The sequence below is a fragment of the Lynx rufus genome, unplaced genomic scaffold (assembly GCF_022079265.1).
Source record: "Lynx rufus isolate CCGP_SWC_20201006 ecotype Redwood Valley unplaced genomic scaffold, mLynRuf1.p SCAF_25, whole genome shotgun sequence".
Taxonomy (NCBI): domain Eukaryota; kingdom Metazoa; phylum Chordata; class Mammalia; order Carnivora; family Felidae; genus Lynx; species Lynx rufus.
In genome coordinates, this window is record NW_025814840.1 from 6697812 (window position 1) to 6713870 (window position 16059).

The following is a 16059-nucleotide window of genomic DNA, read 5'->3' on the forward strand; positions in this document are numbered from 1 at the left end:
ATGTTTGCACTTGATCGGTTTTGACGTGGAACGAGCCGTCTTATTTGTACTGGAATCCACTCCCATAACCCACAAGTCCTAAGTACCGAGCAAACTTCTGAGTGTGGTGACTGGACATTACGCAAGGCTGTACCATTTACACATCTGAAGACCACACACCTAACAGCTCCCTCATCAAACACTCATCTACACTGGGGATGTCCAGAAATAGCATCGGGTCCATTCTGGGGGAAGAAATTATAAATCAGAATATTTTCTGCACGGTGAGGTTTGTCTGTTGGTCATTTTTCCCATGTCTGCTTTCACAGCCACCAAAGACACCCTTATTCAACTTGAGACATGGGGCAATATTTCCTTTTTTAAACCAATTTTAATGTTTATTTACTTTTGAGAGAGAGAGAGAGAGAGAGAGCACGCACAAATTGGGGGGGGGGGGAGGCGGGAGAGGGAAGGACAGAGAGAGAATCTGAAGCAGGCTCCAGGCTCTGAGCTGTCAGCATAGAGCCTGACATGGGGCTCGAATTCATGAACTGTGAGATCATGACCTGAGCCCAAGTCAGACGCTTAACCGGCTGAGCCGCTCGGGTGCCCCATGACGTGGGTTAATATTTCTTATCCAGAGGCAAAGGTCTCCAATTTCTATCCATCAGTTTCTGCTTGAAATGGACAAGAATTACTTTAGCAATAATCCAAGCCCGTCCTTGACTCAGTAGGAACTATAAATATCTATTGTTTTAGGAGGAAATAAGAGAACTAAGTGTTTTAAGATTACGTAAATCTGTTTCAGGGAACCGACAGAAACGAATGTTTTGAAATATGCAAGGCATTTTTTTTTTTTTAAGGTTCAACGAAGAATGTGTTTTGAGAGCTAGGTGGGTGAGATTTAAAAAAAACAACCACCACAATCTTAGCTGTTCCTTAGCAATCTCAGGCTCCAACTGTTTCCTTCTCAAGGGCGAGCTAGAACACTAAACAAACTGCTTCTGGAAGAAACTCTGAGCAATCTGGTCCAGTTTCCGTTCGGCCCTCCATTCTCCTCCCCAAGATTTTCATCAAGCCTGTGGGAACCTGAAACCGCCCAGATACCGTCTCGTTTTGTTTCTCTCCCTCTGCAGACAACTCACTTTCGTTAAAGCTTCCTTTCTGAACCAAAGCAAACCTACGTGCCACCGTGAGTGAGGAGGACCCCCGCCTGCTCGTCCCCGATGAGAGGCGGACTCAGGGGAGCACAGCAAAGGGACAGAAGAGACTCGAGACTGACTCAACCACAAGCACGGTCACCGCGCAGCCAGAAGAGATGAGGGGTCCCGCGCCAGTTACGAAGCCGAGGCCGCGCCCGGAGGACTCCAGTCACACGCCTAAGAACAGAGGTGGACGTTCGAAACCCGTCTCAGGACTGGTCTTCAACCCCAGAAGGCATGGGCGCAGGACGGCCTTGAGGTTCCAAAGCAAACCATGCTTTTATCCACCAAATCAAACCCTTACCACCGGAGCTGAGACAGGCACCTGAAGAACTGTGGCTGAAACACAGCTTCACAGGAAACGTGCCGCCCGTGGTGCTGTTCACACCGGTCCGCCGAGGGCAGACGGTCACGCTCTCAGGGTTTTTGGCAAGCCCGTGGGGAAACACAGCCATCGCTAGAACTCGGATTCTACAAACATACAACTCAAATAAACGAGACTACAGGCAGAGGCAACAAGTGGTCAGAACTCGTCACGGGGGGCTACGCTCAGGGTGTTCTGGGCACTGCGGTACGTGGCCGGTAGCAAAGTGCGGGCTGGGGTGTTCCTGCCCAGCCACACTTCCTGGTCCTCCCACACGTGGGGGAGTATTTACGCCACAGAAATCTCCGCCTCCTCCCGTCCTCCCTCCCGGCTGGGCCAAGTCCTAACATCTGCCCGCGTGTCGATTATCGATACGTCCAGTACTAACCCACGGCTGCCCGACAGGAGCAGGAAGTTGAGCTGGCCAACTGGACTCACAATATGGGCTTATCATCTGGAAGCCGTGATACAAATATAGGGAACAAAAGCGATTCCGGCAGACCCTTGAACAGCCCTGGGTCAGGGATGCCAACTTCCCGCACAGTCAGAGCCCCATGTATCACTTTTGACTCTCCAGAAACGTTAACCACTCGCAGCCCACTGCTGACTGAGGCTTTACTGATAACACACTCAATTAACACACATCTTGTATGTTATGTGTACTATATACTGTATTTTTACAGCAAAGCAAGCTGGAGGAAATGTTATGGAGAAAATCCTAAGGAAGAGAAAACCCGTTTATTCAAGTACTGTACTGTAAAAGAAAAGAAAAAAAAAAAAAAAAACTGTGGACAAGTGGACCCGGGTGATTCAAAGCCGTGTTGCTCAACGGTTAGCTGTACTTTTACGGTGGCCCTATAATGTCCTAGTCATAGCACAAAGTACTGCCCGCAGCCTTTTGCTTTATGAGTGGGATTATCAAATCCAACACACTGATGAGTCAACTGAGCTCGAGGGGCTGAGTAACCACTAAACAGCACAACAGCAAGAGTCAGGCCTCCGACTGTGTGACTCAGAAATACACAACCTTTTCACTAGGCAACCCCGTGCACTGACATTATCATCATTATAACGAAACCAAAATCAAACACATTTAACTGTCAGATAACCAGCAACCATTAATGCCACAGATGTGTATAAGAGGAGATGCACCAAGACGGTGCAGACAAGGAGCTCTATTTTATTCACAGTTGCCAAGTTCAAGTTTCTTCATATTAACCTCCAAAACGTACCCACCAAAAGTTGGTAAGAAATGGGGCCCATGGAACCGAGGGGAACATGAATATCTGTATTTGAGAAGAGCTTATTGAGAAGAGGTTAATATAAAAGGAATCTTCCCTTAATCCCTTAAATACTTAGGCTCTATCTCCCCAACCGCTGTTCCCGACCTAAAATGACACGCTTACCAGAAAGAATAATCGCTCAAATGTGAGCATGAGTTTTTTGAAGTGTTTGGGTATTTCTTTTTTAAACATTTTCTCTTTCAGACTTTTCAGTCATTTGATTGTGCTATGCTTTTGCCATAGTCTCTTGTGGAACATTCACCGGGTAATCGGAAGACTTCCAAGGGGCCAACAAAATTTTACTTACTGATTATTTAAGAAAATTCTTGTCATCTTGGCTTCCTATAAGTTACCAGCTTCTCCCATCATGCCAGTACATTTCCATCACCTGTCGTGAGGAGAAAGGATCTGATGAGGTACATGTCTCAGAAAGACCCATTTCTGGGTTTCTGTGTTCTTTTTCTGTTCTCCGTGACCAAAACATGGAGAAAAATAGCCATCTCTTCCTTTGCCCTCAAAATCAAAAAGGAAGGAGACAATAACAACATAGAGAGAGAGAGAGAGAGAGAGAGAGAGAGACAAACGTAACCCCAAGGGAAAACAAAAAATTTAAAGAGCAGTATTTCTACTGCTGGGGTTTGGGGAAGTGAACCCCTAAAATGCCCTCCCGTACGTTCTGGGGAAGAACTTTTAGTCTGTTGCCTGGGAGGAAGCATATCAGAGTCGTCTCCCTCCCGGCCCCACCCCTCCTGGCACATTCTCACAGTGAGAGACGAATGTGTCTGGGGGGATCCCAGGAAACCCTGGCTCAGCGCTCAGCCGCTGCACTGGGCGGGGCAGCAAGGAGCTCCCTCCGGCCCTCCACAAGGACAGCAGCAACGGCGGCCGGCTTCTCTCCAGCAGCAGCTGGAGGACTGGGTCAAGGCTGCTGGAGTTGAACTCTGTTTCAGTTTCAGAGAAGGAGGTAATTGAAGCCTGCGAGGCTTCAACCCTGCTTTACCAGTAATTAAGCGACCATCTGTGTTGATTCCCATTTGGATCCTGGCTCTATTTCTCCAATTGTCTACAATTTACAGAACAGGAAAGATCAATCACGAGGGGATCCAGGCCCCCACCCTCAACAGGACACCACACGGTTGACACCGTGGCTCCAGGTCCCACCGCTTCCTGGCCACGTGACCTTGGGGAAGTCCATTCATCTCTTCCCAGCCCCGATTTCTACTTTTCTGAAAGAGGGTCAAATGCCCCCTAGTATACTGTGTGGTTGAGAACATTCAATTAGAGGAAGGATAAAATCTGCCGAGCCAAGCATGCTTTGATCCGACAAGGGTATTGGCCCAGGACCCGGGACACCCACCACTCAAGGATCAGATTTGCTAACTTACCCATGCGTACAATTCAAATATTGGAGATTCACGTAAGTCACGGAGCATGTCACATCCTCAACAAAGTGCCTTCCTTCTTCCAAGAGCAAGGCATTCAGAACAATGCTTTACTTTCAATTTTTAAATTTCGTAACACTTTAGGGTCTACGTCCCTAAAAGGGACAGGAAGTTCTGCTTTGTTTCCCTTCACAGGGGAGCCCCAGGCAGAATGCAACTATTGCTTATTTTACACGAAGAATGTATAGCTTTAAGTGGACAAGATGTACAAAACGGGAACCTGTTTCTCTGAGGCCTCAGTGTTGTCATTCAGGGAGAAGAGATGCACGCTAATTATGAAATGGCTCCACGCGCTGAGGCGCCATGAGAGACACTGTCGTCTCGGTTATGGAATAGACGGAAGCCTCAAGTTCTCCAAACCGGAAGGGTGTCCGTGTGCACGTGCGTGGGTGTGTGTGTGCGCATGTGTGTGTGAGACTAAGGGGGGGGCATAAAGAAAGGAGAGAACGGACCAAATGCCGCATAAATCCAGAGAGCCTCCTAGTAACAAAGAAATCTGCCCAGCAGGGAAGGACTGGAGAGTCAAGGTCTTAGAGATTACACCCAGCACTGAGAGGACGGAGTGCCAGGCTTACCGGCTAGCAAGAGCTCTGTATGCTGGTCGCTTGGCACGGAAGAATCTCAAAACCACGGACAGTGGAGAAGGGTCGGATACGGGCTTGACCAACAGGCTTGAACGCCACTCCTGATGTGCACCCGCAGGGTGCTCTCTGCCGGGCTACCGAATCCTTCCAAGCCTCAGTTTCCAGGCCTGCGAGACAGGGATAACGACACATAGTGTGGTCGGAAGTTACACAGAATAGAGATAACGCATATTCAGTGCCCATCAGAGCCTATGTCCCCACGACATGACGGCAACGATCGTGTTTACTTACTAATGCAAGTACGGTAGCCTGTTAAATTCACGGCTCCAACTGCAATGATGGCTTAGACCCCTTCAAATCCAGACTCCTTCCCTATGTGAACATTTTGGAGAGAGGTTCAAATCAGACTTTGGACAAGAACATCAAACTTTCCGAAGCTGCTCTGAAAGGAGTGTCAAATAAAAACCTTAGGGGACAGCCTTCACTCATGTGCACATAGAAAGCCCTCGCTGTGCATTTGTGAGCATTCCTCATATCGGCACCGCGTTTCTTTTCTTGATGCTAAATTCTTGAAAGAGGGAATGAATCATTTCCACCGGTGCTAATCCTTCTGGTGTGCAATGCAATGCCAAGTACTCGGCAGGCATCTGCGGGAAAGAAAAGCCGCACCGAGGATGGCAGGCAGCCTGTCACCAAGGCTAGCTTCACATTCCGGCCTCACCAACAACAGTATGGATCTGTCAGCTGTGTTTTCCAGAAAAAAGAAAAAGACCAACAAGAGAGGCAACACCAACTTTTTTGTTTAGTTTATTTATTTATTTTGACAGAGAGAGAGAGAGAGCATGTGAGCATGAGAGGGGGAGGGGCAGAGAGAGAGGGAGAGAGAGAGAGAATCCCCAGCAGGTTTCTCGATGTCAGCGCAGAATCCGGGACGGGGCTCGAACGCACGAACCGCGAGATCATGACGTGAGCTGAAATCAAGAGTCGTACGCTCAACTGACTAGGCCCCCCTGGCGTCCCAACACCAACTTTTAAACAGAACTTTCTATGTGAAAAACAGTGCTCCTTGACCCCGCCTACACCACCCTGTTTGGGACTCACCCCGGTGACGCTGACTGCTCGGAATAAGTTGATTACTCTTTTTTTACCCTCAAAACCAGCATACAATGCACACAAGAAAATCTGTCTTGTTACAGGTTAGAGCTGATTTTTTTTTTTTTTCACAAGACCTGCTGTCCTCACTTCAATGGAAACTATTTTAATAGGTTCATGGCATGAAATTCCTCCTCCAAGTCAGTACTTTACCACCCCGGTGGTTATTCGCAAGAATAAGCGACTTCCGCTACTGACGTTAACGAACGACCCATCTGGCAGCAGGTGCTGTGCTAAGTCCCGGGGTGGGAGAAGGGGTCGTACGTGCTTGAGGTGAAGTGCGTTTAAAGGAACGCAGTGCAGTGGTAGTTTCACCAGAATACGAGCAATTAACTTAGCTGCCGCACTTAGAATAACCTGGATGTGGGACTCCCGGCTGAGCATGTTGACAGCCCAGCCCTTCTCGATCCTGCTTCTTATACGACGTGAAGATTCCACAGCCGCCGTGCAAACATCTGTCTGAGGAGAACGACTCCTGTTTTGCACGGAGGCTCCGGCCCGCAGGGGCAAGGACAGCAACTGCACGGGCACCGAGGCCGCGCAAGTGGATGAAAGCTCGGGTGCCCCCGAGGCGTGTCGTTTCGGACCCTTCGCCCCTTTTCCCCCAGGGAGCTAGTTCGCTAAGACGGGTCCGAGCTTCCTCGCAGGGCGACAGCGTCCTATGGTCATCGAGAGCATGTGCTTTGCGGACGCACAGAGCAACGAAGCCCCTGGGCGTGCTGCTGAATGGCCGTAAGCCTCGCTTTCCTCCTCGAGAGACTCTGCCAGCAGCAGCACCACAGCTCAGTGCGGCGACACGGGCTCCGAGACAGGGCGCCCGCAAACGCTTTAGTGAAGCCCACGGCAACCAAGGTCTCGTTGGATGCTGCCGCTGCTGGAGGAAGTCCACCATCTTCGTCCCGGGGAGGCCAGCAGGGACGGGCAATGTCACCGAAACAAGAGGTGTCCTCGTGAGCTCAAGTATCTCCAGCCACCTTGCCAGGAGGCCAGAAGAGGGCTTGAAGAAACGGTTCATCTGGCAGTCACACGCAGGCCGCTCCGATCGTTACACATACAGATCTTGGGAGCAAAGAGAGAGCGGCAGCCCCCACCGAGGTCTGTCGGCCGGTGGAAAACCCGGAAACGTTCACACCCAGCACACAGAAACAAAACGGAATCACACGCTCGACACCGCCCAGCTACTAAATGGCAGAGCTGGGGTTCGAACCCAGGCGGCCGGGCTTGGCTCCCGCCGCTTCACCCCGACAGCACACGGCCCCCCCGCGGCGAGGACGAGCAGCGAGACACGGACCGAGAGCAGGCCCGAGAAAGGCAAGAAACGCCCCGAACACGCCTGAAGAGATGATGATACCAGACATCAGTTAACAGAGCCGAAGAGTAAGAGGGCGGAAACCACTAACGATTCTAAATGAGAAACTCAACCACGGTCACAGCGAGAGACCGTAGGAGGACGGCACCGGGAACGTGAACTCACCCTGGGGTTCAGCACGTGCTTGGAGACGGCAGTGACCAGAGACACCAAAGCAGAAAGGACCCCACTCGGGTCCTTGATGTAAAGCACATTATGACCCAGAAACGCCTGCTAGGGAATGTGCCACACGCTCTAAGTGCCAGCCGTCCCGGGAGGCTCACCAGGGCCAGCTCCCTGCCCCCCGTCCTTGCATCTCTGCAGCAGAGGAGGAGGAAAGGCCGCCCCCGGTGGCTGGACTGTCTGCGGGCGGGAGGAAGGAAAGGAGGCGGAAGGGACGAGAAGCAAGCTCCCGGTGAAGAGGGAAAATGCACAGACAGGGCGGTGTCCACGCACCCAGGCGGCCTCAAATGTGGCCGGCTCCAACGGCCCCAAGGCCCCTGTGTCTCACCACCCACGCCTGTGTCACAGCCGCCCCCTGAGCAGGGTAAGACCTGAGATTCTTCGTGACGGACGGAGCAAGCGAACACGACGAGATACATGCGGTTACCTCCCGGAAGCCTGGAGTGTCCATTCGTCCATTCGGCTGCAAGATTCCCTCCCTCGCTGGCTTTGAGGAAGAGCCACACGAGGGCAGCGTCCGGCTCACGGCTAACACGGAGCAGGGCCTCGGTCCCAGAGCCCACGAGAGACCGCCAACAGTCCCGGGAGCGGACGAGGAGAGCCTTCCCCGGTCGAGCCTCACATGACACGGCAGCTCTGGCAGACGCCTTGACTGCCGCCCTAAACCCGTCCCCCGCGAAATCACACCCGGACTCCCGACCCGCAGACGCCGCGAGACAGCGTGTGCGCTGAGTAAGCCGGTTTGCCGCGACAGTGTTCTGCGGCTCCAGGTAACTCATACGGAAGGGAAGTCGGCAAGGGAGGCTGACGCAACCACGGGCGCCTCCGAGACAGGAGGGGGGAGGAAGAGGGAGGCCCCGGGGCCGGGGCCCGGGAGAGGGGCCTACCCATCCACGGTCTCTGACTCAGACCCGAGACTCCTCTCTGACCACACATGTCCTCTGGGCCTGTTCTTGCCACACAGAGGATGGAACGGAACACGCTGACCGAGGAAGCAGCGGTCTTACGAATGGTGGTCTGGTCACCCGGTGGCACTGCAGAGGCTGTTATTGAACATGCCGAACACGTGCACATTTAAAGCAGCAAGAGGATTTCTTTTTAATGTGTATTTATTTTTGAGAGAGGGAGAGACAGAGCGTGAGCGGGGGAGGGGCAGAGAGAGACAGAGACACAGAATCCGAAGCGGGCTCCAGGCTCTGAGCTGTCAGCTCTCCAGGGCCCCACGCGGGGCTCAAACCCACCACGAGATCATGACCTGAGCCGACGTCGGACGCTCCACCGACTGAGCCACCCCGGCGCCCCCGGCAAGAGGATTTTGATCACCACAGGCGCTATGCTGGGATCCTACCCCTCGTAGAACAATTTGAACGAAAGAGTGTTTCAAATGTGATGGAACAGACTTCAGCACTTTATGAAACTCATGTTCAGAGATACGAGCTGGAGACTTTCTGTATTAGTGGTTTTGAGAACAGCATAAGAAGTAAAACATCCAAAGTCCCATCTAACTCTTGCTAGTAGGGGCTCCTTAAGAACCAAAGAGAAATGTCCTCAAGTCCCCTGAGCAAGTACCAGTAACTTCTACAAAGCAACCCAAGAGGAGTTCCCAAGCGGAGCACGTAGCTAAGACTAACTCACTGAGCCAGGGACCTCTTACCGCAACAGGCCCCCTCGCTGCCCGCAGACACTGGTCGGGGGATGGACAACTGCATCGTTTCAGAGCCGGGGAATCCTCGTTCATCTCCCAGGCCTAGCCTCGCCGTGACAGGTGACGACACACGGGACCCAAACACTCCAAGGGGCCGACCCGTCCAGGCTCACTCAGAAGCGCGGAACCCGGACCTCCTATTTCCCCGGCCCCTTCGTCCCCCCGTCGACCCGACTCCAGCTTCAACCAGGAACAGCGAAGTCAGTGGGATCAGATATTCCGTGAGGGACAAGCCTGGAGAGGCCTTTCCACAACGCTATCAAGCTCGTACTTGGAAACAGCGAGCTCTGTGGCAAGAGAAAGAAACAACCTCGAGGACCCGTTCGTATTAAACGTACGCTTCATTTCCCAAAGCGAGGCCCGGCGTTTTCGGAGGAAACGGAGATGCCCCGAAAGTCGGCTGCCTTTTCTTACCAATGATCTGCTTTTTTCCTTTTTAAATACACACGAGGTGGGGAAGAGCGGCTGGCGCCGGCGTGTCCCTCCCGCTGTCTCACACAGCCCCGCCCCGAAGCCCACGGACCCGTCCCACGGACCCATCCCACGGACACTCCGGGCTTCCCTCTGATGGCGGAGCGCTGTGCTCCGGGCTGCGCGTCGGGAGCCGTTGACCCAAGCAAGTCGAGTGTCCTCGTGTCTCTGGCAGAAGTGACCTCATCTGAGCCAGCAGACACCGCAGACGGGGGGACCCCTCACGTGTGGGAGGCTGTTAGGAACGCAGACCGGAGTTCTCTTTTCTGCGAGAAACTTCCGTGTTTAAAATAAGCAGCAGCTTGCTTTTGTGCGTGATGACACGGCCCCTACCCCAGCAGTGGGCGTTACCAAAGCAAAGCGGTGCCCTCCAGAACTCCCGTCACGGGACCCTTCCCACAGCCTAAAAGCAATTAAAACAAACAAACAAACAAACAAACAAACAAACAAAAAACGGTGGTCATTCGTTCACCATTCTCCTTCCTAATCTTTTCCTCAGGACCAAGAATAAATACATGTTTAAAACAAAGCAAGAAGAACGAAAGGCTCATTTCCTCGCTTGGAGCTGGCAGCCTTGTCTCCTCGGCATGGACTTAAGCCACTACGGGTGTTACCTGGACAGGACGGTATCCAACCTGCATGTTTTAAATGCACGTGAGCGCCTGGACAGAGTATTACTAATACAAATATTGCTGCAACTAAAACAAACTGCTCACCGCACGCGGGCCTCTTCCAAATGTTTCACGCGCACACTGACGCGGACGACGGCATGAGGAGTGGGGACGCTATCATTATCCTGGCTTGACAGAAGAGGAAACTGAGGCCGAGTTACTGAGAACGCAGGCACGGTTATTCAGGGACCACCCACTCAGCAGAGGGCTGGCAGGAACCCCCTACTCCCTGTGGCCTCAGGTTTCCATCTGGAACCTTCCCTGGGAGAAGGGAAAGAAAACCTGCTGGGTTTTACTTCTAATTAAACCTCTTTCCGGAGGGCTAACCACCACTGGTCCACCCGCCGGTCCGAAGACCGATGAGAAACAGAGGCACCAGCCCATCTGTCCATCCTCACAAACCCTGACACAAGGCACTTCTAAAGCCCAAATGGGTGGTGCCAAGATCTTTGAGGAAAAAGGTAAATATTTCTTTTATGGAAAAGGAAACCCAAAGGGATGCGAGCACGTAAGCGACTCGACTCGTGCAACAACATGTCTGCAGAGTGCATCCTTCTAGAACACTCTTCTACCTCGCCGTCAGGTGCCATCTGAAAGACGAGGTCATTCCTCTACTTTCTTCTCTGTATTAGATCTAAAAACACGATCTCCTTCCCAAATGCGTGAAACGCACGCAAGCAACCTTGGCCGCTGGAGCACCCTAATCTAAGTGGCCGAGAATTCCTGGGCGTCAGTCGCTGCGTTATTCATGCACGACGGCCGAGGGATGCCGGTGGCGTCTACTGCCTCCGGCCTGGCAAAGCCTGAGTTTTTATCAGCTGCACGATACTTCCACCGCAGACAAGGATGGGGACAAAATTTCCCCCACGCTCTGTCATCCGGGAATAAAAAGGGCTCTAATTCCCTGGCTTATCACTTGAACTTGCGTGTACTCTCCAAATGCAGTGCTTCCGGTTTTCAAAATACACTCAAAGGGCTTTCATTCAGGAAAACTGGTTTGTGTGCGTGTGTGTGATGGAGGTACTTTAATGCAGATAACGTGAGCTTCGTGCTTTCCTATTCAAACCGTATTTAATAAGAATAGTTTCCTTGGTGTTGCCTGAGCCAAAATCTCGAAATAAAAACAGGCCGCATTTGTTCCACAATAAGTTGAAAACCAGCATTCTCTTTTTCCCAGAGGTACTAACAGGAAGGAAGCCGGCCACCCGGCACGGTCAGCTCTACGGAGAAGGACGAATCACAGACACAACAGCACTTCTGTCCCTTCGTCCTCCCAACCACCCTGATGCCCCATTTCCAGAAAAACCACCTGAGGTTCAGAGAATTCAGAGAAGCACAGGGACGTGCCTCAGGTAAGCTCCTTTCTAGTGGAGGGCTCGGCCCCAGACAGTTTTCGTGGAGCCACAATCTGTGCCTTTTCTCCTCGAGGCCTCTAGGAAGCGAGACATGAAGGGAAGAGCTCCCGAGACTGAGCAGTGGACAAAACGTAAGCAGAGAAGAGCCGAAAACAAAGAGGGACACTGATGCGCTGTGACATGAGGTCATGTGATGTCAGCCGCGCGGTTACTGGCTCAGCCTGCGGGAACTGGTCAGGAAGGAGAGAAGAAAGAGCAAAACCGGACAATAAGGACAAACGGCGGGCTGGCTACGGACAGCATGAGAAGAAATAAATACCCACCAAAATGAAGAAACTGTGGGGCGCTGGATTATGGATCGTGCCTAGGCCAGTGGCCAGCAAACGTTCTCCATACAGGCCCGAGGAGTGTGCAGGGCGCACAGAATCTTCCGCAACTACTCACCTCTGTCATCACCGTGCGAACGCATCACCGATAACACGCAAGCGAGTGGGCGTGGCCACGTGCCAATAAAACCATATTTATAACAACAGGTGTCAGGCCAGACTTGGGACTTCCTGCTGTTGTCTGCCAGCCCCTGGCCTCCACGGCCACCTGACCTCCATACAAAACCGAGGTGATACTAAAGAAGCAAAGACAAAATGCGACAGCCGCCGTAAAATCCTGGGGCGACGTAACGGTCCCCTCACGTGGGGCCACCCCCACAAGCACCGGTCCTGTGGGCGCTCAGCCTGACCACTGGATGAAGAGACTCGAGGGATGCGTGTGTTCGGCATTAGCTCATCCCAAGTTATTAAGATTCAAAGAACCAACCCGTAAAATATTGTGTGGATTATGACTCATGAACAGGTAAGCCCAGTCTTACCACATAATAACACGGATGCCATGTTTTATACGGGCAATTATGGGAAATATCACCCCAATGTTCCCAAAGTAACTACAGAAGAAAACTGTCGGGAAGAGAGGCAGCCGAATGAATCCCGACGTCCATCTTGGCCAGCTCACCTACCTGGAAAACTCTGACTTCCTGTGCCATTTCCTTCCTAACTGTTGTTCTTCACACAAGGGTCAATCTAACCACCTTTTCCTCCAAGAAGCTCTTCTCAAACACCCCAGATGAGGTCAAGACACTTGCCCTGCGCGCCCCTGACACTGAACTTCTTCACTACTCTTGGCATGCTGACACTTCCTTCCTAGCTCAACGCCTGCCTCCCTCGTCGACCGTGAACTCCAGAAAGCTGCCTTGTTCAACACCTACACACGAGGCTGGTGACGAGAGCTGCACTAAACAGAAGGCTCTGGTGTTTCAAGATGCTGCTCTGCCCCGAGACCCGCCTGGTCATCACCAATTCTGCAGAGCAGCTCTAGAGCTTATCCAGCCTGTCCCATGTACCATGTGATGAGGCCAGAGAGAGGACAGTGTTCACGTGCCACAAGGCAGTGTGGCCCTGCGTTCAACAGAGGACGGGCAGGAAACCCGTTCCTAGGCGTGTTCAAGTAGAAGCTGCAAAGAGGTTTTCTCTCACACTTATCAGTTACGGAAACAAATGTGGTTTCGGGTGATGATAAAATGTCGCTTAACCTAGGCCCCGGAAAATTCAAAGCTATTTACCTGGATGGATTTTAAATGAGCATCTGCACAATTTCTTTTTTGTTTCAATACGTGCACACGGCACGTATAACAACACAGACAGCGGCACACATATAGAGCTGTCTGAACTAAGAGGGAAATAAGGCAGATTATAAAATACATCTACTATAAGCCATTTGTGTCAATGAAAACAGAAAAAGTAGCTAAAATGACGTACGCCCCACAGTGTGGTTGTACCCGGTAGAGGGATCTGGGTTAACTTAATAGACTTCCCTTTTACCTATCAGTACAGTCGACCCTCTGAACTGCACAGGCCTACGTACATGTGGGCTTTCTCAGTAAATACAGTCCAGTACAGTAAATGTGTTTTCTCTTCCTTATGGGTTTCCTAGTAACATTCTCTTTTCTCTAGCTTATTTTATTGTAAGAATATAGTATATTTAATACATACAACATACAAAATACATGTTAAGCTACTGTTTATGTTACAGGTAAGGCTTCCGGTCAACAGTAGTTACGTTTTGGAGAAATGAAAGTTATACGTGGATTTTCAACCGTGTTGGGGTGGCAGGTGGTCGGTGCCCCTAACCACCCCCACATTGTTCAAGGGTCAACAGAGTTTTCCTCCTTTTTGTACAATGACCACATATTTTTGTAGTTTTTTTAAGTAATCTCAAACAAAAAATCTGATTAGACAATTCTTCAAAGCTGTTTCAAAGAAATATTATATAGACAGAAAATGCGAAACATGGCAATGCTGTTATTATTTAATAGGGCATTGCTAATAGAGTAAAAAAAAAACAAACAAACTGATTCTGACCTGCTTAAATGTTCACCCATTCCTACCAATGTCGTCACGCCCATACATCTTACCATGGTGAACACCACACAAAAGCAAAACAGGACCAACACCAATGCTGAAGGTGTTCATTTCAGCTTCTAACTACATTCTTACTTTTCCTGGAGCACGATATATTTTAAGTTGGCCTAATTTCTCTCTGGTCTTGGCCTCTGAGAACTGCACAAACTTACCTCGCCAACTTCAGTGACCAAAATGAATTCAGGGTGGTAAGAAACTTCAAAAGTGCAATGTCCTGTCTTAAAGGTTATTTATATAGGTCAGAAATTGGCAGGCAGGCATTAGGAATGTCCTCGCAGTTACCTGAAATTTAATTCCGATGTTTACACTGGAGTCTTTAAGTACATATACTAAGTATGTTTAATTTCAATTCATGTGGTAACCGAACATCAGCCTATGCCTAAATCAGACCGATTACCACATTTCCCATCTTGGATTATATTTTAATATTGTACATTTCTTTTCATAAACGCTAAGTATCTCATAAATACTGTCTTGTAGTTAACGCTCTATAGGCCAGTAACGACAGTTTCATCCATTAGACATGACTTGAAGAGATTTTGAAGCTCCAAATGAAAGAGGTTTGACCCTTCTTCATAAAGGACTGAAATGAACCACACAAAACAAATTCTTTAGGAGATTGGCTTTCTGATTACAGAGTTGACCTCCACCCAATAACAATTATAAACAGTGGCCGGATATAAAATAAACTTTGAAGGTGGTGGAAAACAACCAGGCAGAAAGTCAACCATCTACAGCCCTTCAAGGAAGAGAATCACACTCAGTGATAATTTATATTTATACGGCTGATCCCATGAGAGTGGAACCATGCTGGGCCACAGCAGATGGAACTCAAAGAGCAAACCACAGCTTTGTTGGTCAGAATACGGACCTGCCAGGGTGGCAGAAAATTGAGGAAGAAAGTCCCCCAAATGAGGAAGCCATGGAGAGTGAAGTCCCAAATTTGCAAATAAGCTCCACATTTGTTGGCTAAACTGAGAACTATGAGTCCAAGGATCCTGAGGAAAACAACAGTTGAAACATTTGTAGGATGCTGACCAGTTCCAACAGCTGCCTAGCAGCTCCGGGGGCCTGAGAAAGGCCTCGGGCTCCTCTGGAAGCACGGAAGGACCCTGGCTTAAGGCACGAAGATGGCTTCCCAAGGCAAGAAGACATTTCCTGGGAGGTACAGGCAAAACAGAGAGAGCAAAGCATAAGAAGTAATATTTGAGCTGATTTGCCAATAATTTAACTGCCTGTTTGAACAAACTCAACGTTCCTCGGGGGAACATAACAGAATTCATGTCTTTACAATACAGCATCTGCAATGCCCCGCCATATGATTAAAAATGAATACAAATGGGAGATGTAAATCCATAATCCAATCAGTCCACAGAAATAGACCTACACATGACCCAGAAAATGGAATCAGAAGACAAGGATTTTAAAATAACAATGCTAAATATACTGAAGAATTTACGGAGAATGACAGAATGGGTAAAGAAATGGAAAGTTTCCGAAGAGAGATTAAGACAAAAATGAAAGAACCAATGGAAATTCTAGAACTGAAAACTACAATGTCTGAAATAAACAATACTGGATTAGATGAACAGATTATCAGCTTGGACACAATAATGCAAAGGCACTGGTGAACTTGAAGTTACATCAATATAAACCGTCCAGGCTGAAGCAAGGAGAGAAAAACAAGGGTTTACAAAGAGCCTCCAAGAGCTCTAAGTGGTCTAATTTACAAGTTAAAGGCCAGTCTAGAGAATGGGGCGGAAAAATATATGTAGAGACACACAGGCCAGAGACTTTCAGAACTGAGCGAAAACAGCAATGTACCACAGTAGGATGTTCAGTTAACCAC

The 16059-nt window shown here is 50.0% G+C and overlaps 1 protein-coding gene across 8 annotated transcripts in view; it reads right to left on the reverse strand.

Moving 5' to 3' along the window:
• Positions 1-16059, reverse strand: part of SGMS1 (sphingomyelin synthase 1) — a 287713-nt gene that overhangs the window by 113809 nt on the left and 157845 nt on the right. For 3 of the 8 annotated variants that reach the window (XM_047088742.1, XM_047088740.1, XM_047088741.1), the window contains 3 exons: positions 5146-5226; positions 4846-5021; positions 3136-3216 (listed from right to left, as the gene is read on the reverse strand). The exons of 1 other annotated variant lie outside the window; for it this stretch is intronic. The gene's annotated coding sequence lies outside the window, so the exon portion shown is untranslated. Of the gene's footprint in view, positions 1-3135; positions 3217-4213; positions 4315-4845; positions 5022-5145; positions 5227-7964; positions 8263-16059 lie in introns of those variants that run through there. 4 more of the 8 variants (XM_047088744.1, XM_047088745.1, XM_047088743.1 and 1 more) reach the window with 4 other exon arrangements.